The 26,229-nt window shown below is 45.4% G+C and overlaps 67 non-coding genes across 67 annotated transcripts; 22 read left to right on the top strand and 45 right to left on the bottom strand.

The window, feature by feature from the left end:
• Positions 1 to 5,735: 5,735 nt before the first annotated feature.
• Positions 5,736 to 5,807, bottom strand: Trnaw-cca (transfer RNA tryptophan (anticodon CCA)). Its single transcript has one exon. It is a non-coding gene; the product is annotated as a tRNA-Trp (tRNA).
• A 118-nt stretch (positions 5,808 to 5,925) lies between these two features.
• Positions 5,926 to 5,997, top strand: Trnaa-cgc (transfer RNA alanine (anticodon CGC)). The gene has a single exon. It is a non-coding gene; the product is annotated as a tRNA-Ala (tRNA).
• A 275-nt stretch (positions 5,998 to 6,272) lies between these two features.
• Trnac-gca (transfer RNA cysteine (anticodon GCA)) lies at positions 6,273 to 6,344 on the bottom strand. Its single transcript has one exon. It is a non-coding gene; the product is annotated as a tRNA-Cys (tRNA).
• Positions 6,345 to 6,662: 318 nt separating this feature from the next.
• Positions 6,663 to 6,734, bottom strand: Trnaw-cca (transfer RNA tryptophan (anticodon CCA)). Its single transcript has one exon. It is a non-coding gene; the product is annotated as a tRNA-Trp (tRNA).
• Positions 6,735 to 6,852: 118 nt separating this feature from the next.
• On the top strand, positions 6,853 to 6,924 carry Trnaa-cgc (transfer RNA alanine (anticodon CGC)). The gene has a single exon. It is a non-coding gene; the product is annotated as a tRNA-Ala (tRNA).
• A 275-nt stretch (positions 6,925 to 7,199) lies between these two features.
• Positions 7,200 to 7,271, bottom strand: Trnac-gca (transfer RNA cysteine (anticodon GCA)). Its single transcript has one exon. It is a non-coding gene; the product is annotated as a tRNA-Cys (tRNA).
• A 318-nt stretch (positions 7,272 to 7,589) lies between these two features.
• Trnaw-cca (transfer RNA tryptophan (anticodon CCA)) lies at positions 7,590 to 7,661 on the bottom strand. Its single transcript has one exon. It is a non-coding gene; the product is annotated as a tRNA-Trp (tRNA).
• Positions 7,662 to 7,779: 118 nt separating this feature from the next.
• Positions 7,780 to 7,851, top strand: Trnaa-cgc (transfer RNA alanine (anticodon CGC)). The gene has a single exon. It is a non-coding gene; the product is annotated as a tRNA-Ala (tRNA).
• Positions 7,852 to 8,126: 275 nt separating this feature from the next.
• Positions 8,127 to 8,198, bottom strand: Trnac-gca (transfer RNA cysteine (anticodon GCA)). The gene has a single exon. It is a non-coding gene; the product is annotated as a tRNA-Cys (tRNA).
• A 318-nt stretch (positions 8,199 to 8,516) lies between these two features.
• Positions 8,517 to 8,588, bottom strand: Trnaw-cca (transfer RNA tryptophan (anticodon CCA)). Its single transcript has one exon. It is a non-coding gene; the product is annotated as a tRNA-Trp (tRNA).
• A 118-nt stretch (positions 8,589 to 8,706) lies between these two features.
• Positions 8,707 to 8,778, top strand: Trnaa-cgc (transfer RNA alanine (anticodon CGC)). The gene has a single exon. It is a non-coding gene; the product is annotated as a tRNA-Ala (tRNA).
• A 275-nt stretch (positions 8,779 to 9,053) lies between these two features.
• Trnac-gca (transfer RNA cysteine (anticodon GCA)) lies at positions 9,054 to 9,125 on the bottom strand. Its single transcript has one exon. It is a non-coding gene; the product is annotated as a tRNA-Cys (tRNA).
• Positions 9,126 to 9,443: 318 nt separating this feature from the next.
• Trnaw-cca (transfer RNA tryptophan (anticodon CCA)) lies at positions 9,444 to 9,515 on the bottom strand. The gene has a single exon. It is a non-coding gene; the product is annotated as a tRNA-Trp (tRNA).
• Positions 9,516 to 9,633: 118 nt separating this feature from the next.
• On the top strand, positions 9,634 to 9,705 carry Trnaa-cgc (transfer RNA alanine (anticodon CGC)). The gene has a single exon. It is a non-coding gene; the product is annotated as a tRNA-Ala (tRNA).
• A 275-nt stretch (positions 9,706 to 9,980) lies between these two features.
• Trnac-gca (transfer RNA cysteine (anticodon GCA)) lies at positions 9,981 to 10,052 on the bottom strand. Its single transcript has one exon. It is a non-coding gene; the product is annotated as a tRNA-Cys (tRNA).
• A 318-nt stretch (positions 10,053 to 10,370) lies between these two features.
• Positions 10,371 to 10,442, bottom strand: Trnaw-cca (transfer RNA tryptophan (anticodon CCA)). Its single transcript has one exon. It is a non-coding gene; the product is annotated as a tRNA-Trp (tRNA).
• Positions 10,443 to 10,560: 118 nt separating this feature from the next.
• Trnaa-cgc (transfer RNA alanine (anticodon CGC)) lies at positions 10,561 to 10,632 on the top strand. The gene has a single exon. It is a non-coding gene; the product is annotated as a tRNA-Ala (tRNA).
• A 275-nt stretch (positions 10,633 to 10,907) lies between these two features.
• Positions 10,908 to 10,979, bottom strand: Trnac-gca (transfer RNA cysteine (anticodon GCA)). Its single transcript has one exon. It is a non-coding gene; the product is annotated as a tRNA-Cys (tRNA).
• A 318-nt stretch (positions 10,980 to 11,297) lies between these two features.
• Trnaw-cca (transfer RNA tryptophan (anticodon CCA)) lies at positions 11,298 to 11,369 on the bottom strand. Its single transcript has one exon. It is a non-coding gene; the product is annotated as a tRNA-Trp (tRNA).
• Positions 11,370 to 11,487: 118 nt separating this feature from the next.
• Trnaa-cgc (transfer RNA alanine (anticodon CGC)) lies at positions 11,488 to 11,559 on the top strand. The gene has a single exon. It is a non-coding gene; the product is annotated as a tRNA-Ala (tRNA).
• A 275-nt stretch (positions 11,560 to 11,834) lies between these two features.
• Trnac-gca (transfer RNA cysteine (anticodon GCA)) lies at positions 11,835 to 11,906 on the bottom strand. Its single transcript has one exon. It is a non-coding gene; the product is annotated as a tRNA-Cys (tRNA).
• Positions 11,907 to 12,224: 318 nt separating this feature from the next.
• Trnaw-cca (transfer RNA tryptophan (anticodon CCA)) lies at positions 12,225 to 12,296 on the bottom strand. The gene has a single exon. It is a non-coding gene; the product is annotated as a tRNA-Trp (tRNA).
• A 118-nt stretch (positions 12,297 to 12,414) lies between these two features.
• On the top strand, positions 12,415 to 12,486 carry Trnaa-cgc (transfer RNA alanine (anticodon CGC)). Its single transcript has one exon. It is a non-coding gene; the product is annotated as a tRNA-Ala (tRNA).
• Positions 12,487 to 12,761: 275 nt separating this feature from the next.
• Trnac-gca (transfer RNA cysteine (anticodon GCA)) lies at positions 12,762 to 12,833 on the bottom strand. The gene has a single exon. It is a non-coding gene; the product is annotated as a tRNA-Cys (tRNA).
• A 318-nt stretch (positions 12,834 to 13,151) lies between these two features.
• Trnaw-cca (transfer RNA tryptophan (anticodon CCA)) lies at positions 13,152 to 13,223 on the bottom strand. Its single transcript has one exon. It is a non-coding gene; the product is annotated as a tRNA-Trp (tRNA).
• Positions 13,224 to 13,341: 118 nt separating this feature from the next.
• On the top strand, positions 13,342 to 13,413 carry Trnaa-cgc (transfer RNA alanine (anticodon CGC)). Its single transcript has one exon. It is a non-coding gene; the product is annotated as a tRNA-Ala (tRNA).
• A 275-nt stretch (positions 13,414 to 13,688) lies between these two features.
• Positions 13,689 to 13,760, bottom strand: Trnac-gca (transfer RNA cysteine (anticodon GCA)). Its single transcript has one exon. It is a non-coding gene; the product is annotated as a tRNA-Cys (tRNA).
• A 318-nt stretch (positions 13,761 to 14,078) lies between these two features.
• On the bottom strand, positions 14,079 to 14,150 carry Trnaw-cca (transfer RNA tryptophan (anticodon CCA)). The gene has a single exon. It is a non-coding gene; the product is annotated as a tRNA-Trp (tRNA).
• A 118-nt stretch (positions 14,151 to 14,268) lies between these two features.
• On the top strand, positions 14,269 to 14,340 carry Trnaa-cgc (transfer RNA alanine (anticodon CGC)). Its single transcript has one exon. It is a non-coding gene; the product is annotated as a tRNA-Ala (tRNA).
• Positions 14,341 to 14,615: 275 nt separating this feature from the next.
• Trnac-gca (transfer RNA cysteine (anticodon GCA)) lies at positions 14,616 to 14,687 on the bottom strand. The gene has a single exon. It is a non-coding gene; the product is annotated as a tRNA-Cys (tRNA).
• Positions 14,688 to 15,005: 318 nt separating this feature from the next.
• On the bottom strand, positions 15,006 to 15,077 carry Trnaw-cca (transfer RNA tryptophan (anticodon CCA)). The gene has a single exon. It is a non-coding gene; the product is annotated as a tRNA-Trp (tRNA).
• A 118-nt stretch (positions 15,078 to 15,195) lies between these two features.
• On the top strand, positions 15,196 to 15,267 carry Trnaa-cgc (transfer RNA alanine (anticodon CGC)). Its single transcript has one exon. It is a non-coding gene; the product is annotated as a tRNA-Ala (tRNA).
• Positions 15,268 to 15,542: 275 nt separating this feature from the next.
• Trnac-gca (transfer RNA cysteine (anticodon GCA)) lies at positions 15,543 to 15,614 on the bottom strand. The gene has a single exon. It is a non-coding gene; the product is annotated as a tRNA-Cys (tRNA).
• Positions 15,615 to 15,932: 318 nt separating this feature from the next.
• Positions 15,933 to 16,004, bottom strand: Trnaw-cca (transfer RNA tryptophan (anticodon CCA)). Its single transcript has one exon. It is a non-coding gene; the product is annotated as a tRNA-Trp (tRNA).
• Positions 16,005 to 16,122: 118 nt separating this feature from the next.
• On the top strand, positions 16,123 to 16,194 carry Trnaa-cgc (transfer RNA alanine (anticodon CGC)). Its single transcript has one exon. It is a non-coding gene; the product is annotated as a tRNA-Ala (tRNA).
• A 275-nt stretch (positions 16,195 to 16,469) lies between these two features.
• On the bottom strand, positions 16,470 to 16,541 carry Trnac-gca (transfer RNA cysteine (anticodon GCA)). The gene has a single exon. It is a non-coding gene; the product is annotated as a tRNA-Cys (tRNA).
• A 318-nt stretch (positions 16,542 to 16,859) lies between these two features.
• Trnaw-cca (transfer RNA tryptophan (anticodon CCA)) lies at positions 16,860 to 16,931 on the bottom strand. The gene has a single exon. It is a non-coding gene; the product is annotated as a tRNA-Trp (tRNA).
• A 118-nt stretch (positions 16,932 to 17,049) lies between these two features.
• Positions 17,050 to 17,121, top strand: Trnaa-cgc (transfer RNA alanine (anticodon CGC)). Its single transcript has one exon. It is a non-coding gene; the product is annotated as a tRNA-Ala (tRNA).
• Positions 17,122 to 17,396: 275 nt separating this feature from the next.
• On the bottom strand, positions 17,397 to 17,468 carry Trnac-gca (transfer RNA cysteine (anticodon GCA)). Its single transcript has one exon. It is a non-coding gene; the product is annotated as a tRNA-Cys (tRNA).
• Positions 17,469 to 17,786: 318 nt separating this feature from the next.
• On the bottom strand, positions 17,787 to 17,858 carry Trnaw-cca (transfer RNA tryptophan (anticodon CCA)). Its single transcript has one exon. It is a non-coding gene; the product is annotated as a tRNA-Trp (tRNA).
• A 118-nt stretch (positions 17,859 to 17,976) lies between these two features.
• Trnaa-cgc (transfer RNA alanine (anticodon CGC)) lies at positions 17,977 to 18,048 on the top strand. The gene has a single exon. It is a non-coding gene; the product is annotated as a tRNA-Ala (tRNA).
• A 275-nt stretch (positions 18,049 to 18,323) lies between these two features.
• On the bottom strand, positions 18,324 to 18,395 carry Trnac-gca (transfer RNA cysteine (anticodon GCA)). The gene has a single exon. It is a non-coding gene; the product is annotated as a tRNA-Cys (tRNA).
• Positions 18,396 to 18,713: 318 nt separating this feature from the next.
• On the bottom strand, positions 18,714 to 18,785 carry Trnaw-cca (transfer RNA tryptophan (anticodon CCA)). Its single transcript has one exon. It is a non-coding gene; the product is annotated as a tRNA-Trp (tRNA).
• A 118-nt stretch (positions 18,786 to 18,903) lies between these two features.
• On the top strand, positions 18,904 to 18,975 carry Trnaa-cgc (transfer RNA alanine (anticodon CGC)). The gene has a single exon. It is a non-coding gene; the product is annotated as a tRNA-Ala (tRNA).
• Positions 18,976 to 19,250: 275 nt separating this feature from the next.
• On the bottom strand, positions 19,251 to 19,322 carry Trnac-gca (transfer RNA cysteine (anticodon GCA)). Its single transcript has one exon. It is a non-coding gene; the product is annotated as a tRNA-Cys (tRNA).
• A 318-nt stretch (positions 19,323 to 19,640) lies between these two features.
• Positions 19,641 to 19,712, bottom strand: Trnaw-cca (transfer RNA tryptophan (anticodon CCA)). The gene has a single exon. It is a non-coding gene; the product is annotated as a tRNA-Trp (tRNA).
• Positions 19,713 to 19,830: 118 nt separating this feature from the next.
• On the top strand, positions 19,831 to 19,902 carry Trnaa-cgc (transfer RNA alanine (anticodon CGC)). The gene has a single exon. It is a non-coding gene; the product is annotated as a tRNA-Ala (tRNA).
• Positions 19,903 to 20,177: 275 nt separating this feature from the next.
• Trnac-gca (transfer RNA cysteine (anticodon GCA)) lies at positions 20,178 to 20,249 on the bottom strand. The gene has a single exon. It is a non-coding gene; the product is annotated as a tRNA-Cys (tRNA).
• Positions 20,250 to 20,567: 318 nt separating this feature from the next.
• On the bottom strand, positions 20,568 to 20,639 carry Trnaw-cca (transfer RNA tryptophan (anticodon CCA)). Its single transcript has one exon. It is a non-coding gene; the product is annotated as a tRNA-Trp (tRNA).
• A 118-nt stretch (positions 20,640 to 20,757) lies between these two features.
• Positions 20,758 to 20,829, top strand: Trnaa-cgc (transfer RNA alanine (anticodon CGC)). Its single transcript has one exon. It is a non-coding gene; the product is annotated as a tRNA-Ala (tRNA).
• Positions 20,830 to 21,104: 275 nt separating this feature from the next.
• On the bottom strand, positions 21,105 to 21,176 carry Trnac-gca (transfer RNA cysteine (anticodon GCA)). The gene has a single exon. It is a non-coding gene; the product is annotated as a tRNA-Cys (tRNA).
• A 318-nt stretch (positions 21,177 to 21,494) lies between these two features.
• On the bottom strand, positions 21,495 to 21,566 carry Trnaw-cca (transfer RNA tryptophan (anticodon CCA)). The gene has a single exon. It is a non-coding gene; the product is annotated as a tRNA-Trp (tRNA).
• A 118-nt stretch (positions 21,567 to 21,684) lies between these two features.
• Trnaa-cgc (transfer RNA alanine (anticodon CGC)) lies at positions 21,685 to 21,756 on the top strand. Its single transcript has one exon. It is a non-coding gene; the product is annotated as a tRNA-Ala (tRNA).
• A 275-nt stretch (positions 21,757 to 22,031) lies between these two features.
• On the bottom strand, positions 22,032 to 22,103 carry Trnac-gca (transfer RNA cysteine (anticodon GCA)). Its single transcript has one exon. It is a non-coding gene; the product is annotated as a tRNA-Cys (tRNA).
• A 318-nt stretch (positions 22,104 to 22,421) lies between these two features.
• On the bottom strand, positions 22,422 to 22,493 carry Trnaw-cca (transfer RNA tryptophan (anticodon CCA)). Its single transcript has one exon. It is a non-coding gene; the product is annotated as a tRNA-Trp (tRNA).
• Positions 22,494 to 22,611: 118 nt separating this feature from the next.
• On the top strand, positions 22,612 to 22,683 carry Trnaa-cgc (transfer RNA alanine (anticodon CGC)). Its single transcript has one exon. It is a non-coding gene; the product is annotated as a tRNA-Ala (tRNA).
• Positions 22,684 to 22,958: 275 nt separating this feature from the next.
• On the bottom strand, positions 22,959 to 23,030 carry Trnac-gca (transfer RNA cysteine (anticodon GCA)). The gene has a single exon. It is a non-coding gene; the product is annotated as a tRNA-Cys (tRNA).
• Positions 23,031 to 23,348: 318 nt separating this feature from the next.
• Trnaw-cca (transfer RNA tryptophan (anticodon CCA)) lies at positions 23,349 to 23,420 on the bottom strand. The gene has a single exon. It is a non-coding gene; the product is annotated as a tRNA-Trp (tRNA).
• Positions 23,421 to 23,538: 118 nt separating this feature from the next.
• Positions 23,539 to 23,610, top strand: Trnaa-cgc (transfer RNA alanine (anticodon CGC)). Its single transcript has one exon. It is a non-coding gene; the product is annotated as a tRNA-Ala (tRNA).
• Positions 23,611 to 23,885: 275 nt separating this feature from the next.
• Positions 23,886 to 23,957, bottom strand: Trnac-gca (transfer RNA cysteine (anticodon GCA)). The gene has a single exon. It is a non-coding gene; the product is annotated as a tRNA-Cys (tRNA).
• A 318-nt stretch (positions 23,958 to 24,275) lies between these two features.
• On the bottom strand, positions 24,276 to 24,347 carry Trnaw-cca (transfer RNA tryptophan (anticodon CCA)). The gene has a single exon. It is a non-coding gene; the product is annotated as a tRNA-Trp (tRNA).
• A 118-nt stretch (positions 24,348 to 24,465) lies between these two features.
• Trnaa-cgc (transfer RNA alanine (anticodon CGC)) lies at positions 24,466 to 24,537 on the top strand. Its single transcript has one exon. It is a non-coding gene; the product is annotated as a tRNA-Ala (tRNA).
• A 275-nt stretch (positions 24,538 to 24,812) lies between these two features.
• On the bottom strand, positions 24,813 to 24,884 carry Trnac-gca (transfer RNA cysteine (anticodon GCA)). Its single transcript has one exon. It is a non-coding gene; the product is annotated as a tRNA-Cys (tRNA).
• A 318-nt stretch (positions 24,885 to 25,202) lies between these two features.
• Positions 25,203 to 25,274, bottom strand: Trnaw-cca (transfer RNA tryptophan (anticodon CCA)). Its single transcript has one exon. It is a non-coding gene; the product is annotated as a tRNA-Trp (tRNA).
• Positions 25,275 to 25,392: 118 nt separating this feature from the next.
• Trnaa-cgc (transfer RNA alanine (anticodon CGC)) lies at positions 25,393 to 25,464 on the top strand. Its single transcript has one exon. It is a non-coding gene; the product is annotated as a tRNA-Ala (tRNA).
• Positions 25,465 to 25,739: 275 nt separating this feature from the next.
• Trnac-gca (transfer RNA cysteine (anticodon GCA)) lies at positions 25,740 to 25,811 on the bottom strand. The gene has a single exon. It is a non-coding gene; the product is annotated as a tRNA-Cys (tRNA).
• Positions 25,812 to 26,129: 318 nt separating this feature from the next.
• Trnaw-cca (transfer RNA tryptophan (anticodon CCA)) lies at positions 26,130 to 26,201 on the bottom strand. The gene has a single exon. It is a non-coding gene; the product is annotated as a tRNA-Trp (tRNA).
• Between the last annotated feature and the right edge of the window lie 28 nt (positions 26,202 to 26,229).

Below are 26,229 nucleotides of genomic sequence, written 5' to 3'. Positions count from 1 at the left end.
TGCTGTGGAATGAACAAAATAGCCTTCTGTGTTAGCAGAGTATAATTGATGGTAATATGAAGCTACAAAATTGTAATTTTTTTTTTCCTGGTTTTTAGAAAACAAGCGTCCATTCGCTTAAAGAAATGAATTGTGTTTATCTCAGCTGCGTGTCAACCAATGCCCAGTCGCTCAAATACTATTTTTAGCATATTGCCGTAGTTCTTCTTGTGATCTTTATATTTCAGGGCTCTATAAAAAGCAAACTTCAAGTTCACGTAAAACTCAATGGAATTGTCAGTTCCCAGGTGATTAATTACGTAATTCACATAGTGTCCCATTAACCAGTGGACGGAGTTGTTTTTTGCTGCGGGAAAATAGCGAGTCTGAGGCCTGAGGAACGTCACAGGGGGAAAATTTTCTACCGAAGACCTCGTAAGAAATGCAAGTTGTTCTCGAATCCAATTACAAATGTGTAGATTCCCACCGCACGTTAATCTGTGCACTAGGGTATCGATCAGTTTGCATTTGAGACATAGATTCGTTTCGCTAATGCCGATTGCATGTAGCCTTTCATTAGTGCTGATGGTCCCATTCACTGTTTTATACCACGTCGATTTGACGTCGGATGGAAGACCACGCATATGAATATTTTCCCATATGGCGTCCCAATCAAAATGTGGGTATTTGCTTTCTAATTTGTTTCTCCCCTCCATTTTCCTTCGATGACACAGAATATCGCGGGCCGTGATCCGTCGTGAGTTGATTATTGCAGTGCCAAGATAGCTGAGTTCCACGAAATATACTCGAACGTGCTGGAGCCGGTTATTTATTTTTTGCACATTCACCGGTGGTTGTAGACTTGCAGGCCTGACAACTTCAAATAATTTAGTTGTAATGCTGTCAGCGTGGTCGCTAAGGATAGTGGCGGTCCTTTTTATAAAAAGTGCAGACGCCTTATTTCTAATGTCAACTAAACCTAAACCTCCATTCCTGGGATCTAAGGTCGCTGTTGCTGCATCTACTCGGAATATTTCACCTCTCCACAGATAACTGGCAATGGTAGACATTATCTGTTTTCCAATCATTTTCGGTAACGGGAAGATCTGTGCTGTAAAGTAACCTTTGGAGAGGAGGCAGTTGTTAATGAAAAGTACCCTCTGAACCTGGTTCATATTACGGGAGAGGTTTTCTCTTGTTGTTCCAAGAATTTGTCCTGACGTATTTCTCCAGTTGATAGCTGCCATTTTCAATGGACAAGGCGTCAGCGTTATTCCCAGTGCTTTGCACTGGGTGACTTTTGTGGCCCAGGCTAATGTGGTGTGTTGGAATCCCCGTAGGTTTAAAAGTTTGCTTTTGTTTGCGTTGACACTCGCTCCGGAGACGCTACAGTACTTCTTAATTAGTATTTCCAATTTCGAAATGTCTTCGGCATTACGCAGTACGACTCCGACATCATCGGCATAGGCGTTTATAACAGTTCGGTGACCAGATAATGTGAGGCCAGTCAGGCTGACATGAACACTGCGGAGAAAAGGCTCTAAAGACAGCACGAAGAGGAGCATTGAGAGGGGGCTTCCTTGAGGCACGCCACGCCTGATCTGGACCTGCTTTGTCCTCTGGCTGTTGACTGATATACAAGCGCTGATTCCTGTTGCGATATTGCTAATCACACTTAGGACGCGCTCATTAAAACCTATTTTCTTCAGTGTGGCATTAAGGAATCTATGATCCACACGATCAAAAGCTTTCTGGAAGTCAATAAACATGATAGCACATTTTATGTTGGTCACAGCAGTGATTGCAATTACATCTCTATATTCAGCTATGCTTTTAAAAATACTCCTATTAGGAACGCATGACTGGTGTGAGCTTACTATCTTTGTAGCGAGCTGTGAGAGTCTGTTGTTTATAATTCTGCCGATGATTTTATAATCGGAGTTTAACAGAGAGATAGGACGAAAGTTATTAAGATTTGTTTTTGCAGTATTTTTTGGAATGAGTACTATTGTGCTCTCTTTAAAAACAGAAGGTATCTGTTTTCCCTGAAGTACCTCGTTCGTCATTCGGGTAAACATGTCACCAATCAAAGGCCAGTATCGTATATAAAATTCAACAGGCAAACCATCCGGTCCCGGTGATTTCTTCAAAGGAGACTTGCAGATGGTTCTGTAGATTTCTTCGTTAGTACACTCGACGAGAAGGTTTTCGTTTTCCTCGTCCGACACCTGAGGAGCTATGGAACTAAGGTACCCACCGAAGGACTCTTCGCATACCGGACTGACTGAGTATAGGTCTTCGTAATACTTGTGCACTGCATTGACGATGTCTCTCTGAGTCATGAGTGTCTCGCCATTTTCAGACTGAAGTCCATCGATGAAGGTGCGTCTCCTATTTCGTTCGTGCCTCAGTAGATGGTACAAGGAAGCATGTTCATCCTCCACGACTGTTTTAGCCTTTGATTTTATTTTCAGACCCTCCATCTGCTGTCTTTTAATGCTGAGCAATTTGGCCTTGGTTCGCTTGATATCTGCCAGACGGATGTTGGAAGTGTCTGCCTGCTCATATAGATTTCTCAGCACGGTGTAATAAAATTCTATGGAATTTTTCAAGTCTTTCGATCGTTGTGCACCATAATGAATGAGAACTTTTCGCAGTTTAGGCTTTGCCCTGTTGCACCACCAGTCTAGTACTGAGACATGCCTGTTTACGGAGCGGAGGCACATGGCCCACGCGTCTGTCAAACTTTCTTCTAGTCCGTCTTCCTGCATCAGTGACATGTTAAGGTGCCATTGATTTCTGAAACGACGAGTAGGTTGCGCAGTAAGGCTGACGGTAGCAAGCACGGCACTATGATCAGAAAAGTAGACAGGAGTCGTCTCCGCTTTAATGAAAGAGCTGACTAGACTTTGCGATATGTAGAGTCTGTCAATTCTACTTCGTGATTGAGGACCGATATATGTGAAAGCCACAAATGTGGGATACGTCATTTCCCAAGCATCTCTAAGCTGTAAAACAGTGACAAAACGCTTCAGTTCAGTGCAGTTATTAAAATTTGGAACCTGGTCTTTTTTATTGATCACACAATTAAAATCACCGCCGATTATAAGATCCTTTGGGTTTTTCCGCAATAAATAAATGATCTCTTCTTTAAAGAACTGTGCTCTTTCCATTCTATTGGATGTGCCGGAAGGGGCATACAGATTGATAAGAGTAAAACCAAAGACTTTTATACCTATCGCTCTGCCGGAGTCCAATCTTTCAATATCTGTGACAGGGATCCCCTCCCGGACTAAAATTGCTGTCCCTATGTTAGTGTCAAGCGAGACATTTAAAATAGACAAATATCCTGGCACTGTAAGGTTAGTGAGTACAACTTCTTGTAGGAAAACGATGTCCGTCCCTGACTCATATAGGTACTCTTTGAGCGCTGCAATTTTAGTCGCCGATGTAATCCTGTTAATATTGATAGTTGCAAGTGTATACGCCTGGGACATTTAGTTTACAGAAAAATGTACATAAAGGAATAAAAAAATAGTAAAATAATGATAAAAACGGGGAGCTGTGCCGCTTCTAGAAGGGATAAACTATTTCACTTCAACAAGCTCCTACAAGAATAATCTACAGAGAAATACCTATGAGTACGGAAAATACGTGAAACACTGCTTTTGGTTCCTCCGAAAAATGACTAAGACAATAGTACAATCAGAACATAAAGCGGGTCGACGGTATTTGTTTTTTCCCTTTTTTTTTGTTGAATTGTGATCCTCAGTTTGGTGGAGTATTCCTAAGTTCTCGGGTTTTAGTTTTGCAAAGAGACTTTCCATCACTAATGTTACTTGAAGGTACATCCTTAGGTTTTTCCGTAATAATTTCATACAGGACATTCTTGGCCGTTGTGTCATCTTGTCCAGGTTGTTGCTTGCTTTGCTTACGGGAAGCTTTGAGATTAGGTTGCGGTTTGAGTCTACGTCTTTGGACATCTTGGTTCAACGCGCCGTCCTTCGCGTTGTCTATCTTCACCACCGTTGAGACCGAAGCTGCCTCAACAGTGTCCTGTTTATGACTTCCACTTCCTTGTCCTTCCGGCACTAACTCCAGGGCACTGACTGAATCGGTTGGTTGGGGGTCGGTGAGTTCGTGAATGCGGTTCTGCTCCGCCACCTCATGGGGTTCGGAGTGCGGCTCGTCCGTCGCCGCGACAACCGTTACTGCGTCGTCTCCGTGGTCTGTTGGTACCTGTGCGGCCGCCGACAGCGGTTGGGTTGCCCTTGCCGCTGTCGGCACGTCCATACATGTACTGTCTGTTTCCTCTAACATATCTGCGTCGCACTGCTTCTGTTTGCGGGTGGAGGGGGAATTGCGGGAGGACTCGCCGTCCGAGCCGTCATCAGTCGCTTCCAACGGTCGTTTCTTATTCTGAAGATCGCATTCGGGAACAGAAGGGTGACTCGTTATCACTTTCAGAGGTGGGAACTCTGTGTTAGTCATAGCGGGCATTGTAGAAGTACCTGCACCACTGTCATTAGCAGAAGGAGGGGAGTCGCCGCTTGGTAAGACGTCGCTAAGGGTCAGTTTGTGACGCTGTGTTAGATTATTTCGGAGGACAAAAACACGGCGTGGACAATCTTGTCTGAAATGACCTATCTCGTTACAAATATTACACGTACGCTCCTGTCCAGAATAAACAACATGTGCTTTATGACCTGCAACAGATATATGGGACGGAATATTGGCTTTCACCTCCATTTCGACGGACCTAATGCCATTATAACACTGTATCTTGTACAGCTTCGACCATCTTTCGTTATAGATGGATTTAACTTCCCCATATTTAGAGAGAGCGTCTTTGATCAACTGATTGTCAACTTCGATAGGAACATTTAAAATCCTCACATTGGTGTACATGATATCAGCTTTTCGTACAGACACATTACTTTGTGAACCATCTCGATGAACAAATTCAACAGAATTACCCCATTTTGCAAGCAACTTATCGACAGTCACGGAGTTCAGAAATTTAACATAAACACAGTATTTTTCAGCATCTAACTGCGTAGTGTGAACAGAGTCAGAATTGATACAGATTACCTCTGTGAGCCAGTCATGGATCTCCAGTGCAGTGGGTTGGACCGGCCGGGTTTCCTTCTCGAACGAGAAGACTAACGTATTTTTCCGGACGGTGTCAGACATGGTCTTCTGTGCCGACGAACTTCCGGTAAAAACCGAAATCGCCACGAAGAACGAAACGGAGAACGGACAATAACACTTCAAAAACACTTATCAGGACCACCAAATGCAATAATACTACGAAAACGCACAGACAGCTGTAGGTAAACACAAACACCGGCGATAGCGCAAACGTGTGCGGAGCAAACAACAAGCACGTCCGACCGCGGCGACGGCTAAAGCCAGAATGACGACTGAGCTATACCCCCTTTCACGATCTTTCTATTCCCATAACTTAAGGAAAAATATTATACTCTGCCTGGCTAAAGACGTCTAATCGAGCAAAATATTGCGTAATCATTATCTCTCAGTTATATATTAGCGTTAAACGATATAAATATCAAAAATACTAGACAGTTCGCGCCTGGAGAAAGTGTGAGTCGGCGCCTACACTTTAATGTCAGAACGCGAAAATTGCACTAGTAGCTTTTTTCAAGCAAGTTCTGTTCGTCCGTTCTCTGTAATCGTTTGGTATCTGATTAAACTGACATACTCGCCTATGGCTTTCGTAAACGAAAATTTCACTGTGACCCCGACGTGATTTGAACACGCAACCTTCTGATCTGGAGTCAGACGCGCTACCGTTGCGCCACGGAGTCGACGCTGCTGAGGTCTTGTCATGAATAGGTTCCTCCAACACTTACTGTACCGTTCAAACCTAAGAAATAATGACAGTAGGATCCACGAGAGACTCGTCCCAGATGTAGTTGCTCTGGCGGGGGTGTAACTCAGTGGTAGAGTGTCTGCTTCGCATGCAGAAAGTCCTGGGTTCAAATCCCAGCTCCTCCAATTTTTGTTTCTCCGTGCAGCAGTACACGAAAACTTTTGCCTATCACCATATTCTATAAAATTCAGTGTACAAGATTCTTCCCCCAAGCAAGTGGATTTCGTACAGTTCGACCGCATGGCGGGAGGACGATGACCTGCAAGAGCCTGGGCTGCGATCCCCCCATTGAAATGTTGCTCCAAAGCCTTCGGTATGGCGTGCGGAGTGCATCTGAAACATGTTATTTGCAACTCACCGCGACAACCGTCATTTGTTTTTTCGAGATACTGAAAAATGAAGGGGGCACCCGGGATTGAACCGGGGACCTCTCGATCTGCAGTCGAATGCTCTACGACTGAGCTATACCCCCTTTCACGATCTTTCTATTCCCATAACTTAAGGAAAAATATTATACTCTGCCTGGCTAAAGACGTCTAATCGAGCAAAATATTGCGTAATCATTATCTCTCAGTTATATATTAGCGTTAAACGATATAAATATCAAAAATACTAGACAGTTCGCGCCTGGAGAAAGTGTGAGTCGGCGCCTACACTTTAATGTCAGAACGCGAAAATTGCACTAGTAGCTTTTTTCAAGCAAGTTCTGTTCGTCCGTTCTCTGTAATCGTTTGGTATCTGATTAAACTGACATACTCGCCTATGGCTTTCGTAAACGAAAATTTCACTGTGACCCCGACGTGATTTGAACACGCAACCCTCTGATCTGGAGTCAGACGCGCTACCGTTGCGCCACGGAGTCGACGCTGCTGAGGTCTTGTCATGAATAGGTTCCTCGAACACTTACTGTACCGTTCAAACCTAAGAAATAATGACAGTAGGATCCACGAGAGACTCGTCCCAGATGTAGTTGCTCTGGCGGGGGTGTAACTCAGTGGTAGAGTGTCTGCTTCGCATGCAGAAAGTCCTGGGTTCAAATCCCAGCTCCTCCAATTTTTGTTTCTCCGTGCAGCAGTACACGAAAACTTTTGCCTATCACCATATTCTATAAAATTCAGTGTACAAGATTCTTCCCCCAAGCAAGTGGATTTCGTACAGTTCGACCGCATGGCGGGAGGACGATGACCTGCAAGAGCCTGGGCTGCGATCCCCCCATTGAAATGTTGCTCCAAAGCCTTCGGTATGGCGTGCGGAGTGCATCTGAAACATGTTATTTGCAACTCACCGCGACAACCGTCATTTGTTTTTTCGAGATACTGAAAAATGAAGGGGGCACCCGGGATTGAACCGGGGACCTCTCGATCTGCAGTCGAATGCTCTACGACTGAGCTATACCCCCTTTCACGATCTTTCTATTCCCATAACTTAAGGAAAAATATTATACTCTGCCTGGCTAAAGACGTCTAATCGAGCAAAATATTGCGTAATCATTATCTCTCAGTTATATATTAGCGTTAAACGATATAAATATCAAAAATACTAGACAGTTCGCGCCTGGAGAAAGTGTGAGTCGGCGCCTACACTTTAATGTCAGAACGCGAAAATTGCACTAGTAGCTTTTTTCAAGCAAGTTCTGTTCGTCCGTTCTCTGTAATCGTTTGGTATCTGATTAAACTGACATACTCGCCTATGGCTTTCGTAAACGAAAATTTCACTGTGACCCCGACGTGATTTGAACACGCAACCTTCTGATCTGGAGTCAGACGCGCTACCGTTGCGCCACGGAGTCGACGCTGCTGAGGTCTTGTCATGAATAGGTTCCTCGAACACTTACTGTACCGTTCAAACCTAAGAAATAATGACAGTAGGATCCACGAGAGACTCGTCCCAGATGTAGTTGCTCTGGCGGGGGTGTAACTCAGTGGTAGAGTGTCTGCTTCGCATGCAGAAAGTCCTGGGTTCAAATCCCAGCTCGTCCAATTTTTGTTTCTCCGTGCAGCAGTACACGAAAACTTTTGCCTATCACCATATTCTATAAAATTCAGTGTACAAGATTCTTCCCCCAAGCAAGTGGATTTCGTACAGTTCGACCGCATGGCGGGAGGACGATGACCTGCAAGAGCCTGGGCTGCGATCCCCCCATTGAAATGTTGCTCCAAAGCCTTCGGTATGGCGTGCGGAGTGCATCTGAAACATGTTATTTGCAACTCACCGCGACAACCGTCATTTGTTTTTTCGAGATACTGAAAAATGAAGGGGGCACCCGGGATTGAACCGGGGACCTCTCGATCTGCAGTCGAATGCTCTACGACTGAGCTATACCCCCTTTCACGATCTTTCTATTCCCATAACTTAAGGAAAAATATTATACTCTGCCTGGCTAAAGACGTCTAATCGAGCAAAATATTGCGTAATCATTATCTCTCAGTTATATATTAGCGTTAAACGATATAAATATCAAAAATACTAGACAGTTCGCGCCTGGAGAAAGTGTGAGTCGGCGCCTACACTTTAATGTCAGAACGCGAAAATTGCACTAGTAGCTTTTTTCAAGCAAGTTCTGTTCGTCCGTTCTCTGTAATCGTTTGGTATCTGATTAAACTGACATACTCGCCTATGGCTTTCGTAAACGAAAATTTCACTGTGACCCCGACGTGATTTGAACACGCAACCTTCTGATCTGGAGTCAGACGCGCTACCGTTGCGCCACGGAGTCGACGCTGCTGAGGTCTTGTCATGAATAGGTTCCTCGAACACTTACTGTACCGTTCAAACCTAAGAAATAATGACAGTAGGATCCACGAGAGACTCGTCCCAGATGTAGTTGCTCTGGCGGGGGTGTAACTCAGTGGTAGAGTGTCTGCTTCGCATGCAGAAAGTCCTGGGTTCAAATCCCAGCTCCTCCAATTTTTGTTTCTCCGTGCAGCAGTACACGAAAACTTTTGCCTATCACCATATTCTATAAAATTCAGTGTACAAGATTCTTCCCCCAAGCAAGTGGATTTCGTACAGTTCGACCGCATGGCGGGAGGACGATGACCTGCAAGAGCCTGGGCTGCGATCCCCCCATTGAAATGTTGCTCCAAAGCCTTCGGTATGGCGTGCGGAGTGCATCTGAAACATGTTATTTGCAACTCACCGCGACAACCGTCATTTGTTTTTTCGAGATACTGAAAAATGAAGGGGGCACCCGGGATTGAACCGGGGACCTCTCGATCTGCAGTCGAATGCTCTACGACTGAGCTATACCCCCTTTCACGATCTTTCTATTCCCATAACTTAAGGAAAAATATTATACTCTGCCTGGCTAAAGACGTCTAATCGAGCAAAATATTGCGTAATCATTATCTCTCAGTTATATATTAGCGTTAAACGATATAAATATCAAAAATACTAGACAGTTCGCGCCTGGAGAAAGTGTGAGTCGGCGCCTACACTTTAATGTCAGAACGCGAAAATTGCACTAGTAGCTTTTTTCAAGCAAGTTCTGTTCGTCCGTTCTCTGTAATCGTTTGGTATCTGATTAAACTGACATACTCGCCTATGGCTTTCGTAAACGAAAATTTCACTGTGACCCCGACGTGATTTGAACACGCAACCTTCTGATCTGGAGTCAGACGCGCTACCGTTGCGCCACGGAGTCGACGCTGCTGAGGTCTTGTCATGAATAGGTTCCTCGAACACTTACTGTACCGTTCAAACCTAAGAAATAATGACAGTAGGATCCACGAGAGACTCGTCCCAGATGTAGTTGCTCTGGCGGGGGTGTAACTCAGTGGTAGAGTGTCTGCTTCGCATGCAGAAAGTCCTGGGTTCAAATCCCAGCTCCTCCAATTTTTGTTTCTCCGTGCAGCAGTACACGAAAACTTTTGCCTATCACCATATTCTATAAAATTCAGTGTACAAGATTCTTCCCCCAAGCAAGTGGATTTCGTACAGTTCGACCGCATGGCGGGAGGACGATGACCTGCAAGAGCCTGGGCTGCGATCCCCCCATTGAAATGTTGCTCCAAAGCCTTCGGTATGGCGTGCGGAGTGCATCTGAAACATGTTATTTGCAACTCACCGCGACAACCGTCATTTGTTTTTTCGAGATACTGAAAAATGAAGGGGGCACCCGGGATTGAACCGGGGACCTCTCGATCTGCAGTCGAATGCTCTACGACTGAGCTATACCCCCTTTCACGATCTTTCTATTCCCATAACTTAAGGAAAAATATTATACTCTGCCTGGCTAAAGACGTCTAATCGAGCAAAATATTGCGTAATCATTATCTCTCAGTTATATATTAGCGTTAAACGATATAAATTTCAAAAATACTAGACAGTTCGCGCCTGGAGAAAGTGTGAGTCGGCGCCTACACTTTAATGTCAGAACGCGAAAATTGCACTAGTAGCTTTTTTCAAGCAAGTTCTGTTCGTCCGTTCTCTGTAATCGTTTGGTATCTGATTAAACTGACATACTCGCCTATGGCTTTCGTAAACGAAAATTTCACTGTGACCCCGACGTGATTTGAACACGCAACCTTCTGATCTGGAGTCAGACGCGCTACCGTTGCGCCACGGAGTCGACGCTGCTGAGGTCTTGTCATGAATAGGTTCCTCGAACACTTACTGTACCGTTCAAACCTAAGAAATAATGACAGTAGGATCCACGAGAGACTCGTCCCAGATGTAGTTGCTCTGGCGGGGGTGTAACTCAGTGGTAGAGTGTCTGCTTCGCATGCAGAAAGTCCTGGGTTCAAATCCCAGCTCCTCCAATTTTTGTTTCTCCGTGCAGCAGTACACGAAAACTTTTGCCTATCACCATATTCTATAAAATTCAGTGTACAAGATTCTTCCCCCAAGCAAGTGGATTTCGTACAGTTCGACCGCATGGCGGGAGGACGATGACCTGCAAGAGCCTGGGCTGCGATCCCCCCATTGAAATGTTGCTCCAAAGCCTTCGGTATGGCGTGCGGAGTGCATCTGAAACATGTTATTTGCAACTCACCGCGACAACCGTCATTTGTTTTTTCGAGATACTGAAGAATGAAGGGGGCACCCGGGATTGAACCGGGGACCTCTCGATCTGCAGTCGAATGCTCTACGACTGAGCTATACCCCCTTTCACGATCTTTCTATTCCCATAACTTAAGGAAAAATATTATACTCTGCCTGGCTAAAGACGTCTAATCGAGCAAAATAGTGCGTAATCATTATCTCTCAGTTATATATTAGCGTTAAACGATATAAATATCAAAAATACTAGACAGTTCGCGCCTGGAGAAAGTGTGAGTCGGCGCCTACACTTTAATGTCAGAACGCGAAAATTGCACTAGTAGCTTTTTTCAAGCAAGTTCTGTTCGTCCGTTCTCTGTAATCGTTTGGTATCTGATTAAACTGACATACTCGCCTATGGCTTTCGTAAACGAAAATTTCACTGTGACCCCGACGTGATTTGAACACGCAACCTTCTGATCTGGAGTCAGACGCGCTACCGTTGCGCCACGGAGTCGACGCTGCTGAGGTCTTGTCATGAATAGGTTCCTCGAACACTTACTGTACCGTTCAAACCTAAGAAATAATGACAGTAGGATCCACGAGAGACTCGTCCCAGATGTAGTTGCTCTGGCGGGGGTGTAACTCAGTGGTAGAGTGTCTGCTTCGCATGCAGAAAGTCCTGGGTTCAAATCCCAGCTCCTCCAATTTTTGTTTCTCCGTGCAGCAGTACACGAAAACTTTTGCCTATCACCATATTCTATAAAATTCAGTGTACAAGATTCTTCCCCCAAGCAAGTGGATTTCGTACAGTTCGACCGCATGGCGGGAGGACGATGACCTGCAAGAGCCTGGGCTGCGATCCCCCCATTGAAATGTTGCTCCAAAGCCTTCGGTATGGCGTGCGGAGTGCATCTGAAACATGTTATTTGCAACTCACCGCGACAACCGTCATTTGTTTTTTCGAGATACTGAAAAATGAAGGGGGCACCCGGGATTGAACCGGGGACCTCTCGATCTGCAGTCGAATGCTCTACGACCGAGCTATACCCCCTTTCACGATCTTTCTATTCCCATAACTTAAGGAAAAATATTATACTCTGCCTGGCTAAAGACGTCTAATCGAGCAAAATATTGCGTAATCATTATCTCTCAGTTATATATTAGCGTTAAACGATATAAATATCAAAAATACTAGACAGTTCGCGCCTGGAGAAAGTGTGAGTCGGCGCCTACACTTTAATGTCAGAACGCGAAAATTGCACTAGTAGCTTTTTTCAAGCAAGTTCTGTTCGTCCGTTCTCTGTAATCGTTTGGTATCTGATTAAACTGACATACTCGCCTATGGCTTTCGTAAACGAAAATTTCACTGTGACCCCGACGTGATTTGAACACGCAACCTTCTGATCTGGAGTCAGACGCGCTACCGTTGCGCCACGGAGTCGACGCTGCTGAGGTCTTGTCATGAATAGGTTCCTCCAACACTTACTGTACCGTTCAAACCTAAGAAATAATGACAGTAGGATCCACGAGAGACTCGTCCCAGATGTAGTTGCTCTGGCGGGGGTGTAACTCAGTGGTAGAGTGTCTGCTTCGCATGCAGAAAGTCCTGGGTTCAAATCCCAGCTCCTCCAATTTTTGTTTCTCCGTGCAGCAGTACACGAAAACTTTTGCCTATCACCATATTCTATAAAATTCAGTGTACAAGATTCTTCCCCCAAGCAAGTGGATTTCGTACAGTTCGACCGCATGGCGGGAGGACGATGACCTGCAAGAGCCTGGGCTGCGATCCCCCCATTGAAATGTTGCTCCAAAGCCTTCGGTATGGCGTGCGGAGTGCATCTGAAACATGTTATTTGCAACTCACCGCGACAACCGTCATTTGTTTTTTCGAGATACTGAAAAATGAAGGGGGCACCCGGGATTGAACCGGGGACCTCTCGATCTGCAGTCGAATGCTCTACGACTGAGCTATACCCCCTTTCACGATCTTTCTATTCCCATAACTTAAGAAAAAATATTATACTCTGCCTGGCTAAAGACGTCTAATCGAGCAAAATATTGCGTAATCATTATCTCTCAGTTATATATTAGCGTTAAACGATATAAATATCAAAAATACTAGACAGTTCGCGCCTGGAGAAAGTGTGAGTCGGCGCCTACACTTTAATGTCAGAACGCGAAAATTGCACTAGTAGCTTTTTTCAAGCAAGTTCTGTTCGTCCGTTCTCTGTAATCGTTTGGTATCTGATTAAACTGACATACTCGCCTATGGCTTTCGTAAACGAAAATTTCACTGTGACCCCGACGTGATTTGAACACGCAACCTTCTGATCTGGAGTCAGACGCGCTACCGTTGCGCCACGGAGTCGACGCTGCTGAGGTCTTGTCATGAATAGGTTCCTCGAACACTTACTGTACCGTTCAAACCTAAGAAATAATGACAGTAGGATCCACGAGAGACTCGTCCCAGATGTAGTTGCTCTGGCGGGGGTGTAACTCAGTGGTAGAGTGTCTGCTTCGCATGCAGAAAGTCCTGGGTTCAAATCCCAGCTCCTCCAATTTTTGTTTCTCCGTGCAGCAGTACACGAAAACTTTTGCCTATCACCATATTCTATAAAATTCAGTGTACAAGATTCTTCCCCCAAGCAAGTGGATTTCGTACAGTTCGACCGCATGGCGGGAGGACGATGACCTGCAAGAGCCTGGGCTGCGATCCCCCCATTGAAATGTTGCTCCAAAGCCTTCGGTATGGCGTGCGGAGTGCATCTGAAACATGTTATTTGCAACTCACCGCGACAACCGTCATTTGTTTTTTCGAGATACTGAAAAATGAAGGGGGCACCCGGGATTGAACCGGGGACCTCTCGATCTGCAGTCGAATGCTCTACGACTGAGCTATACCCCCTTTCACGATCTTTCTATTCCCATAACTTAAGGAAAAATATTATACTCTGCCTGGCTAAAGACGTCTAATCGAGCAAAATATTGCGTAATCATTATCTCTCAGTTATATATTAGCGTTAAACGATATAAATATCAAAAATACTAGACAGTTCGCGCCTGGAGAAAGTGTGAGTCGGCGCCTACACTTTAATGTCAGAACGCGAAAATTGCACTAGTAGCTTTTTTCAAGCAAGTTCTGTTCGTCCGTTCTCTGTAATCGTTTGGTATCTGATTAAACTGACATACTCGCCTATGGCTTTCGTAAACGAAAATTTCACTGTGACCCCGACGTGATTTGAACACGCAACCTTCTGATCTGGAGTCAGACGCGCTACCGTTGCGCCACGGAGTCGACGCTGCTGAGGTCTTGTCATGAATAGGTTCCTCGAACACTTACTGTACCGTTCAAACCTAAGAAATAATGACAGTAGGATCCACGAGAGACTCGTCCCAGATGTAGTTGCTCTGGCGGGGGTGTAACTCAGTGGTAGAGTGTCTGCTTCGCATGCAGAAAGTCCTGGGTTCAAATCCCAGCTCCTCCAATTTTTGTTTCTCCGTGCAGCAGTACACGAAAACTTTTGCCTATCACCATATTCTATAAAATTCAGTGTACAAGATTCTTCCCCCAAGCAAGTGGATTTCGTACAGTTCGACCGCATGGCGGGAGGACGATGACCTGCAAGAGCCTGGGCTGCGATCCCCCCATTGAAATGTTGCTCCAAAGCCTTCGGTATGGCGTGCGGAGTGCATCTGAAACATGTTATTTGCAACTCACCGCGACAACCGTCATTTGTTTTTTCGAGATACTGAAAAATGAAGGGGGCACCCGGGATTGAACCGGGGACCTCTCGATCTGCAGTCGAATGCTCTACGACTGAGCTATACCCCCTTTCACGATCTTTCTATTCCCATAACTTAAGGAAAAATATTATACTCTGCCTGGCTAAAGACGTCTAATCGAGCAAAATATTGCGTAATCATTATCTCTCAGTTATATATTAGCGTTAAACGATATAAATATCAAAAATACTAGACAGTTCGCGCCTGGAGAAAGTGTGAGTCGGCGCCTACACTTTAATGTCAGAACGCGAAAATTGCACTAGTAGCTTTTTTCAAGCAAGTTCTGTTCGTCCGTTCTCTGTAATCGTTTGGTATCTGATTAAACTGACATACTCGCCTATGGCTTTCGTAAACGAAAATTTCACTGTGACCCCGACGTGATTTGAACACGCAACCTTCTGATCTGGAGTCAGACGCGCTACCGTTGCGCCACGGAGTCGACGCTGCTGAGGTCGTGTCATGAATAGGTTCCTCGAACACTTACTGTACCGTTCAAACCTAAGAAATAATGACAGTAGGATCCACGAGAGACTCGTCCCAGATGTAGTTGCTCTGGCGGGGGTGTAACTCAGTGGTAGAGTGTCTGCTTCGCATGCAGAAAGTCCTGGGTTCAAATCCCAGCTCCTCCAATTTTTGTTTCTCCGTGCAGCAGTACACGAAAACTTTTGCCTATCACCATATTCTATAAAATTCAGTGTACAAGATTCTTCCCCCAAGCAAGTGGATTTCGTACAGTTCGACCGCATGGCGGGAGGACGATGACCTGCAAGAGCCTGGGCTGCGATCCCCCCATTGAAATGTTGCTCCAAAGCCTTCGGTATGGCGTGCGGAGTGCATCTGAAACATGTTATTTGCAACTCACCGCGACAACCGTCATTTGTTTTTTCGAGATACTGAAAAATGAAGGGGGCACCCGGGATTGAACCGGGGACCTCTCGATCTGCAGTCGAATGCTCTACGACTGAGCTATACCCCCTTTCACGATCTTTCTATTCCCATAACTTAAGGAAAAGTATTATACTCTGCCTGGCTAAAGACGTCTAATCGAGCAAAATATTGCGTAATCATTATCTCTCAGTTATATATTAGCGTTAAACGATATAAATATCAAAAATACTAGACAGTTCGCGCCTGGAGAAAGTGTGAGTCGGCGCCTACACTTTAATGTCAGAACGCGAAAATTGCACTAGTAGCTTTTTTCAAGCAAGTTCTGTTCGTCCGTTCTCTGTAATCGTTTGGTATCTGATTAAACTGACATACTCGCCTATGGCTTTCGTAAACGAAAATTTCACTGTGACCCCGACGTGATTTGAACACGCAACCTTCTGATCTGGAGTCAGACGCGCTACCGTTGCGCCACGGAGTCGACGCTGCTGAGGTCTTGTCATGAATAGGTTCCTCCAACACTTACTGTACCGTTCAAACCTAAGAAATAATGACAGTAGGATCCACGAGAGACTCGTCCCAGATGTAGTTGCTCTGGCGGGGGTGTAACTCAGTGGTAGAGTGTCTGCTTCGCATGCAGAAAGTCCTGGGTTCAAATCCCAGCTCCTCCAATTTTTGTTTCTCCGTGCAGCAGTACACGAAAACTTTTGCCTATCACCATATTCTATAAAATTCAGTGTACAAGATTCTTCCCCCAAGCAAGTGGATTTCGTACAGTTCGACCGCATGGCGGGAGGACGATGACCTGCAAGAGCCTGGGCTGCGATCCCCCCATTGAAATGTTGCTCCAAAGCCTTCGGTATGGCGTGCGGAGTGCATCTGAAACATGTTATTTGCAACTCACCGCGACAACCGTCATTTGTTTTTTCGAGATACTGAAAAATGAAGGGGGCACCCGGGATTGAACCGGGGACCTCTCGATCTGCAGTCGAATGCTCTACGACTGAGCTATACCCCCTTTCACGATCTTTCTATTCCCATAACTTAAGGAAAAATATTATACTCTGCCTGGCTAAAGACGTCTAATCGAGCAAAATATTGCGTAATCATTATCTCTCAGTTATATATTAGCGTTAAACGATATAAATATCAAAAATACTAGACAGTTCGCGCCTGGAGAAAGTGTGAGTCGGCGCCTACACTTTAATGTCAGAACGCGAAAATTGCACTAGTAGCTTTTTTCAAGCAAGTTCTGTTCGTCCGTTCTCTGTAATCGTTTGGTATCTGATTAAACTGACATACTCGCCTATGGCTTTCGTAAACGAAAATTTCACTGTGACCCCGACGTGATTTGAACACGCAACCTTCTGATCTGGAGTCAGACGCGCTACCGTTGCGCCACGGAGTCGACGCTGCTGAGGTCTTGTCATGAATAGGTTCCTCGAACACTTACTGTACCGTTCAAACCTAAGAAATAATGACAGTAGGATCCACGAGAGACTCGTCCCAGATGTAGTTGCTCTGGCGGGGGTGTAACTCAGTGGTAGAGTGTCTGCTTCGCATGCAGAAAGTCCTGGGTTCAAATCCCAGCTCCTCCAATTTTTGTTTCTCCGTGCAGCAGTACACGAAAACTTTTGCCTATCACCATATTCTATAAAATTCAGTGTACAAGATTCTTCCCCCAAGCAAGTGGATTTCGTACAGTTCGACCGCATGGCGGGAGGACGATGACCTGCAAGAGCCTGGGCTGCGATCCCCCCATTGAAATGTTGCTCCAAAGCCTTCGGTATGGCGTGCGGAGTGCATCTGAAACATGTTATTTGCAACTCACCGCGACAACCGTCATTTGTTTTTTCGAGATACTGAAAAATGAAGGGGGCACCCGGGATTGAACCGGGGACCTCTCGATCTGCAGTCGAATGCTCTACGACTGAGCTATACCCCCTTTCACGATCTTTCTATTCCCATAACTTAAGGAAAAATATTATACTCTGCCTGGCTAAAGACGTCTAATCGAGCAAAATATTGCGTAATCATTATCTCTCAGTTATATATTAGCGTTAAACGATATAAATATCAAAAATACTAGACAGTTCGCGCCTGGAGAAAGTGTGAGTCGGCGCCTACACTTTAATGTCAGAACGCGAAAATTGCACTAGTAGCTTTTTTCAAGCAAGTTCTGTTCGTCCGTTCTCTGTAATCGTTTGGTATCTGATTAAACTGACATACTCGCCTATGGCTTTCGTAAACGAAAATTTCACTGTGACCCCGACGTGATTTGAACACGCAACCTTCTGATCTGGAGTCAGACGCGCTACCGTTGCGCCACGGAGTCGACGCTGCTGAGGTCTTGTCATGAATAGGTTCCTCCAACACTTACTGTACCGTTCAAACCTAAGAAATAATGACAGTAGGATCCACGAGAGACTCGTCCCAGATGTAGTTGCTCTGGCGGGGGTGTAACTCAGTGGTAGAGTGTCTGCTTCGCATGCAGAAAGTCCTGGGTTCAAATCCCAGCTCCTCCAATTTTTGTTTCTCCGTGCAGCAGTACACGAAAACTTTTGCCTATCACCATATTCTATAAAATTCAGTGTACAAGATTCTTCCCCCAAGCAAGTGGATTTCGTACAGTTCGACCGCATGGCGGGAGGACGATGACCTGCAAGAGCCTGGGCTGCGATCCCCCCATTGAAATGTTGCTCCAAAGCCTTCGGTATGGCGTGCGGAGTGCATCTGAAACATGTTATTTGCAACTCACCGCGACAACCGTCATTTGTTTTTTCGAGATACTGAAAAATGAAGGGGGCACCCGGGATTGAACCGGGGACCTCTCGATTTGCAGTCGAATGCTCTACGACTGAGCTATACCCCCTTTCACGATCTTTCTATTCCCATAACTTAAGGAAAAATATTATACTCTGCCTGGCTAAAGACGTCTAATCGAGCAAAATATTGCGTAATCATTATCTCTCAGTTATATATTAGCGTTAAACGATATAAATATCAAAAATACTAGACAGTTCGCGCCTGGAGAAAGTGTGAGTCGGCGCCTACACTTTAATGTCAGAACGCGAAAATTGCACTAGTAGCTTTTTTCAAGCAAGTTCTGTTCGTCCGTTCTCTGTAATCGTTTGGTATCTGATTAAACTGACATACTCGCCTATGGCTTTCGTAAACGAAAATTTCACTGTGACCCCGACGTGATTTGAACACGCAACCTTCTGATCTGGAGTCAGACGCGCTACCGTTGCGCCACGGAGTCGACGCTGCTGAGGTCTTGTCATGAATAGGTTCCTCCAACACTTACTGTACCGTTCAAACCTAAGAAATAATGACAGTAGGATCCACGAGAGACTCGTCCCAGATGTAGTTGCTCTGGCGGGGGTGTAACTCAGTGGTAGAGTGTCTGCTTCGCATGCAGAAAGTCCTGGGTTCAAATCCCAGCTCCTCCAATTTTTGTTTCTCCGTGCAGCAGTACACGAAAACTTTTGCCTATCACCATATTCTATAAAATTCAGTGTACAAGATTCTTCCCCCAAGCAAGTGGATTTCGTACAGTTCGACCGCATGGCGGGAGGACGATGACCTGCAAGAGCCTGGGCTGCGATCCCCCCATTGAAATGTTGCTCCAAAGCCTTCGGTATGGCGTGCGGAGTGCATCTGAAACATGTTATTTGCAACTCACCGCGACAACCGTCATTTGTTTTTTCGAGATACTGAAAAATGAAGGGGGCACCCGGGATTGAACCGGGGACCTCTCGATCTGCAGTCGAATGCTCTACGACTGAGCTATACCCCCTTTCACGATCTTTCTATTCCCATAACTTAAGGAAAAATATTATACTCTGCCTGGCTAAAGACGTCTAATCGAGCAAAATATTGCGTAATCATTATCTCTCAGTTATATATTAGCGTTAAACGATATAAATATCAAAAATACTAGACAGTTCGCGCCTGGAGAAAGTGTGAGTCGGCGCCTACACTTTAATGTCAGAACGCGAAAATTGCACTAGTAGCTTTTTTCAAGCAAGTTCTGTTCGTCCGTTCTCTGTAATCGTTTGGTATCTGATTAAACTGACATACTCGCCTATGGCTTTCGTAAACGAAAATTTCACTGTGACCCCGACGTGATTTGAACACGCAACCTTCTGATCTGGAGTCAGACGCGCTACCGTTGCGCCACGGAGTCGACGCTGCTGAGGTCTTGTCATGAATAGGTTCCTCGAACACTTACTGTACCGTTCAAACCTAAGAAATAATGACAGTAGGATCCACGAGAGACTCGTCCCAGATGTAGTTACTCTGGCGGGGGTGTAACTCAGTGGTAGAGTGTCTGCTTCGCATGCAGAAAGTCCTGGGTTCAAATCCCAGCTCCTCCAATTTTTGTTTCTCCGTGCAGCAGTACACGAAAACTTTTGCCTATCACCATATTCTATAAAATTCAGTGTACAAGATTCTTCCCCCAAGCAAGTGGATTTCGTACAGTTCGACCGCATGGCGGGAGGACGATGACCTGCAAGAGCCTGGGCTGCGATCCCCCCATTGAAATGTTGCTCCAAAGCCTTCGGTATGGCGTGCGGAGTGCATCTGAAACATGTTATTTGCAACTCACCGCGACAACCGTCATTTGTTTTTTCGAGATACTGAAAAATGAAGGGGGCACCCGGGATTGAACCGGGGACCTCTCAATCTGCAGTCGAATGCTCTACGACTGAGCTATACCCCCTTTCACGATCTTTCTATTCCCATAACTTAAGGAAAAATATTATACTCTGCCTGGCTAAAGACGTCTAATCGAGCAAAATATTGCGTAATCATTATCTCTCAGTTATATATTAGCGTTAAACGATATAAATATCAAAAATACTAGACAGTTCGCGCCTGGAGAAAGTGTGAGTCGGCGCCTACACTTTAATGTCAGAACGCGAGAATTGCACTAGTAGCTTTTTTCAAGCAAGTTCTGTTCGTCCGTTCTCTGTAATCGTTTGGTATCTGATTAAACTGACATACTCGCCTATGGCTTTCGTAAACGAAAATTTCACTGTGACCCCGACGTGATTTGAACACGCAACCTTCTGATCTGGAGTCAGACGCGCTACCGTTGCGCCACGGAGTCGACGCTGCTGAGGTCTTGTCATGAATAGGTTCCTCCAACACTTACTGTACCGTTCAAACCTAAGAAATAATGACAGTAGGATCCACGAGAGACTCGTCCCAGATGTAGTTGCTCTGGCGGGGGTGTAACTCAGTGGTAGAGTGTCTGCTTCGCATGCAGAAAGTCCTGGGTTCAAATCCCAGCTCCTCCAATTTTTGTTTCTCCGTGCAGCAGTACACGAAAACTTTTGCCTATCACCATATTCTATAAAATTCAGTGTACAAGATTCTTCCCCCAAGCAAGTGGATTTCGTACAGTTCGACCGCATGGCGGGAGGACGATGACCTGCAAGAGCCTGGGCTGCGATCCCCCCATTGAAATGTTGCTCCAAAGCCTTCGGTATGGCGTGCGGAGTGCATCTGAAACATGTTATTTGCAACTCACCGCGACAACCGTCATTTGTTTTTTCGAGATACTGAAAAATGAAGGGGGCACCCGGGATTGAACCGGGGACCTCTCGATCTGCAGTCGAATGCTCTACGACTGAGCTATACCCCCTTTCACGATCTTTCTATTCCCATAACTTAAGGAAAAATATTATACTCTGCCTGGCTAAAGACGTCTAATCGAGCAAAATATTGCGTAATCATTATCTCTCAGTTATATATTAGCGTTAAACGATATAAATATCAAAAATACTAGACAGTTCGCGCCTGGAGAAAGTGTGAGTCGGCGCCTACACTTTAATGTCAGAACGCGAAAATTGCACTAGTAGCTTTTTTCAAGCAAGTTCTGTTCGTCCGTTCTCTGTAATCGTTTGGTATCTGATTAAACTGACATACTCGCCTATGGCTTTCGTAAACGAAAATTTCACTGTGACCCCGACGTGATTTGAACACGCAACCTTCTGATCTGGAGTCAGACGCGCTACCGTTGCGCCACGGAGTCGACGCTGCTGAGGTCTTGTCATGAATAGGTTCCTCCAACACTTACTGTACCGTTCAAACCTAAGAAATAATGACAGTAGGATCCACGAGAGACTCGTCCCAGATGTAGTTGCTCTGGCGGGGGTGTAACTCAGTGGTAGAGTGTCTGCTTCGCATGCAGAAAGTCCTGGGTTCAAATCCCAGCTCCTCCAATTTTTGTTTCTCCGTGCAGCAGTACACGAAAACTTTTGCCTATCACCATATTCTATAAAATTCAGTGTACAAGATTCTTCCCCCAAGCAAGTGGATTTCGTACAGTTCGACCGCATGGCGGGAGGACGATGACCTGCAAGAGCCTGGGCTGCGATCCCCCCGTTGAAATGTTGCTCCAAAGCCTTCGGTATGGCGTGCGGAGTGCATCTGAAACATGTTATTTGCAACTCACCGCGACAACCGTCATTTGTTTTTTCGAGATACTGAAAAATGAAGGGGGCACCCGGGATTGAACCGGGGACCTCTCGATCTGCAGTCGAATGCTCTACGACTGAGCTATACCCCCTTTCACGATCTTTCTATTCCCATAACTTAAGGAAAAATATTATACTCTGCCTGGCTAAAGACGTCTAATCGAGCAAAATATTGCGTAATCATTATCTCTCAGTTATATATTAGCGTTAAACGATATAAATATCAAAAATACTAGACAGTTCGCGCCTGGAGAAAGTGTGAGTCGGCGCCTACACTTTAATGTCAGAACGCGAAAATTGCACTAGTAGCTTTTTTCAAGCAAGTTCTGTTCGTCCGTTCTCTGTAATCGTTTGGTATCTGATTAAACTGACATACTCGCCTATGGCTTTCGTAAACGAAAATTTCACTGTGACCCCGACGTGATTTGAACACGCAACCTTCTGATCTGGAGTCAGACGCGCTACCGTTGCGCCACGGAGTCGACGCTGCTGAGGTCTTGTCATGAATAGGTTCCTCGAACACTTACTGTACCGTTCAAACCTAAGAAATAATGACAGTAGGATCCACGAGAGACTCGTCCCAGATGTAGTTGCTCTGGCGGGGGTGTAACTCAGTGGTAGAGTGTCTGCTTCGCATGCAGAAAGTCCTGGGTTCAAATCCCAGCTCCTCCAATTTTTGTTTCTCCGTGCAGCAGTACACGAAAACTTTTGCCTATCACCATATTCTATAAAATTCAGTGTACAAGATTCTTCCCCCAAGCAAGTGGATTTCGTACAGTTCGACCGCATGGCGGGAGGACGATGACCTGCAAGAGCCTGGGCTGCGATCCCCCCATTGAAATGTTGCTCCAAAGCCTTCGGTATGGCGTGCGGAGTGCATCTGAAACATGTTATTTGCAACTCACCGCGACAACCGTCATTTGTTTTTTCGAGATACTGAAAAATGAAGGGGGCACCCGGGATTGAACCGGGGACCTCTCGATCTGCAGTCGAATGCTCTACGACTGAGCTATACCCCCTTTCACGATCTTTCTATTCCCATAACTTAAGGAAAAATATTATACTCTGCCTGGCTAAAGACGTCTAATCGAGCAAAATATTGCGTAATCATTATCTCTCAGTTATATATTAGCGTTAAACGATATAAATATCAAAAATACTAGACAGTTCGCGCCTGGAGAAAGTGTGAGTCGGCGCCTACACTTTAATGTCAGAACGCGAAAATTGCACTAGTAGCTTTTTTCAAGCAAGTTCTGTTCGTCCGTTCTCTGTAATCGTTTGGTATCTGATTAAACTGACATACTCGCCTATGGCTTTCGTAAACGAAAATTTCACTGTGACCCCGACGTGATTTGAACACGCAACCTTCTGATCTGGAGTCAGACGCGCTACCGTTGCGCCACGGAGTCGACGCTGCTGAGGTCTTGTCATGAATAGGTTCCTCCAACACTTACTGTACCGTTCAAACCTAAGAAATAATGACAGTAGGATCCACGAGAGACTCGTCCCAGATGTAGTTGCTCTGGCGGGGGTGTAACTCAGTGGTAGAGTGTCTGCTTCGCATGCAGAAAGTCCTGGGTTCAAATCCCAGCTCCTCCAATTTTTGTTTCTCCGTGCAGCAGTACACGAAAACTTTTGCCTATCACCATATTCTATAAAATTCAGTGTACAAGATTCTTCCCCCAAGCAAGTGGATTTCGTACAGTTCGACCGCATGGCGGGAGGACGATGACCTGCAAGAGCCTGGGCTGCGATCCCCCCATTGAAATGTTGCTCCAAAGCCTTCGGTATGGCGTGCGGAGTGCATCTGAAACATGTTATTTGCAACTCACCGCGACAACCGTCATTTGTTTTTTCGAGATACTGAAAAATGAAGGGGGCACCCGGGATTGAACCGGGGACCTCTCGATCTGCAGTCGAATGCTCTACGACTGAGCTATACCCCCTTTCACGATCTTTCTATTCCCATAACTTAAGGAAAAATATTATACTCTGCCTGGCTAAAGACGTCTAATCGAGCAAAATATTGCGTAATCATTATCTCTCAGTTATATATTAGCGTTAAACGATATAAATATCAAAAATACTAGACAGTTCGCGCCTGGAGAAAGTGTGAGTCGGCGCCTACACTTTAATGTCAGAACGCGAAAATTGCACTAGTAGCTTTTTTCAAGCAAGTTCTGTTCGTCCGTTCTCTGTAATCGTTTGGTATCTGATTAAACTGACATACTCGCCTATGGCTTTCGTAAACGAAAATTTCACTGTGACCCCGACGTGATTTGAACACGCAACCTTCTGATCTGGAGTCAGACGCGCTACCGTTGCGCCACGGAGTCGACGCTGCTGAGGTCTTGTCATGAATAGGTTCCTCCAACACTTACTGTACCGTTCAAACCTAAGAAATAATGACAGTAGGATCCACGAGAGACTCGTCCCAGATGTAGTTGCTCTGGCGGGGGTGTAACTCAGTGGTAGAGTGTCTGCTTCGCATGCAGAAAGTCCTGGGTTCAAATCCCAGCTCCTCCAATTTTTGTTTCTCCGTGCAGCAGTACACGAAAACTTTTGCCTATCACCATATTCTATAAAATTCAGTGTACAAGATTCTTCCCCCAAGCAAGTGGATTTCGTACAGTTCGACCGCATGGCGGGAGGACGATGACCTGCAAGAGCCTGGGCTGCGATCCCCCCATTGAAATGTTGCTCCAAAGCCTTCGGTATGGCGTGCGGAGTGCATCTGAAACATGTTATTTGCAACTCACCGCGACAACCGTCATTTGTTTTTTCGAGATACTGAAAAATGAAGGGGGCACCCGGGATTGAACCGGGGACCTCTCGATCTGCAGTCGAATGCTCTACGACTGAGCTATACCCCCTTTCACGATCTTTCTATTCCCATAACTTAAGGAAAAATATTATACTCTGCCTGGCTAAAGACGTCTAATCGAGCAAAATATTGCGTAATCATTATCTCTCAGTTATATATTAGCGTTAAACGATATAAATATCAAAAATACTAGACAGTTCGCGCCTGGAGAAAGTGTGAGTCGGCGCCTACACTTTAATGTCAGAACGCGAAAATTGCACTAGTAGCTTTTTTCAAGCAAGTTCTGTTCGTCCGTTCTCTGTAATCGTTTGGTATCTGATTAAACTGACATACTCGCCTATGGCTTTCGTAAACGAAAATTTCACTGTGACCCCGACGTGATTTGAACACGCAACCTTCTGATCTGGAGTCAGACGCGCTACCGTTGCGCCACGGAGTCGACGCTGCTGAGGTCTTGTCATGAATAGGTTCCTCGAACACTTACTGTACCGTTCAAACCTAAGAAATAATGACAGTAGGATCCACGAGAGACTCGTCCCAGATGTAGTTGCTCTGGCGGGGGTGTAACTCAGTGGTAGAGTGTCTGCTTCGCATGCAGAAAGTCCTGGGTTCAAATCCCAGCTCCTCCAATTTTTGTTTCTCCGTGCAGCAGTACACGAAAACTTTTGCCTATCACCATATTCTATAAAATTCAGTGTACAAGATTCTTCCCCCAAGCAAGTGGATTTCGTACAGTTCGACCGCATGGCGGGAGGACGATGACCTGCAAGAGCCTGGGCTGCGATCCCCCCATTGAAATGTTGCTCCAAAGCCTTCGGTATGGCGTGCGGAGTGCATCTGAAACATGTTATTTGCAACTCACCGCGACAACCGTCATTTGTTTTTTCGAGATACTGAAAAATGAAGGGGGCACCCGGGATTGAACCGGGGACCTCTCGATCTGCAGTCGAATGCTCTACGACTGAGCTATACCCCCTTTCACGATCTTTCTATTCCCATAACTTAAGGAAAAATATTATACTCTGCCTGGCTAAAGACGTCTAATCGAGCAAAATATTGCGTAATCATTATCTCTCAGTTATATATTAGCGTTAAACGATATAAATATCAAAAATACTAGACAGTTCGCGCCTGGAGAAAGTGTGAGTCGGCGCCTACACTTTAATGTCAGAACGCGAAAATTGCACTAGTAGCTTTTTTCAAGCAAGTTCTGTTCGTCCGTTCTCTGTAATCGTTTGGTATCTGATTAAACTGACATACTCGCCTATGGCTTTCGTAAACGAAAATTTCACTGTGACCCCGACGTGATTTGAACACGCAACCTTCTGATCTGGAGTCAGACGCGCTACCGTTGCGCCACGGAGTCGACGCTGCTGAGGTCTTGTCATGAATAG

Source organism: Schistocerca nitens, chromosome 4, assembly GCF_023898315.1.
Source record: "Schistocerca nitens isolate TAMUIC-IGC-003100 chromosome 4, iqSchNite1.1, whole genome shotgun sequence".
Taxonomy (NCBI): Eukaryota; Metazoa; Arthropoda; class Insecta; order Orthoptera; family Acrididae; genus Schistocerca; species Schistocerca nitens.
The sequence above is the reverse complement of the archived record's forward strand: the minus strand, read 5'-3'. Positions and strand labels throughout refer to the sequence as shown.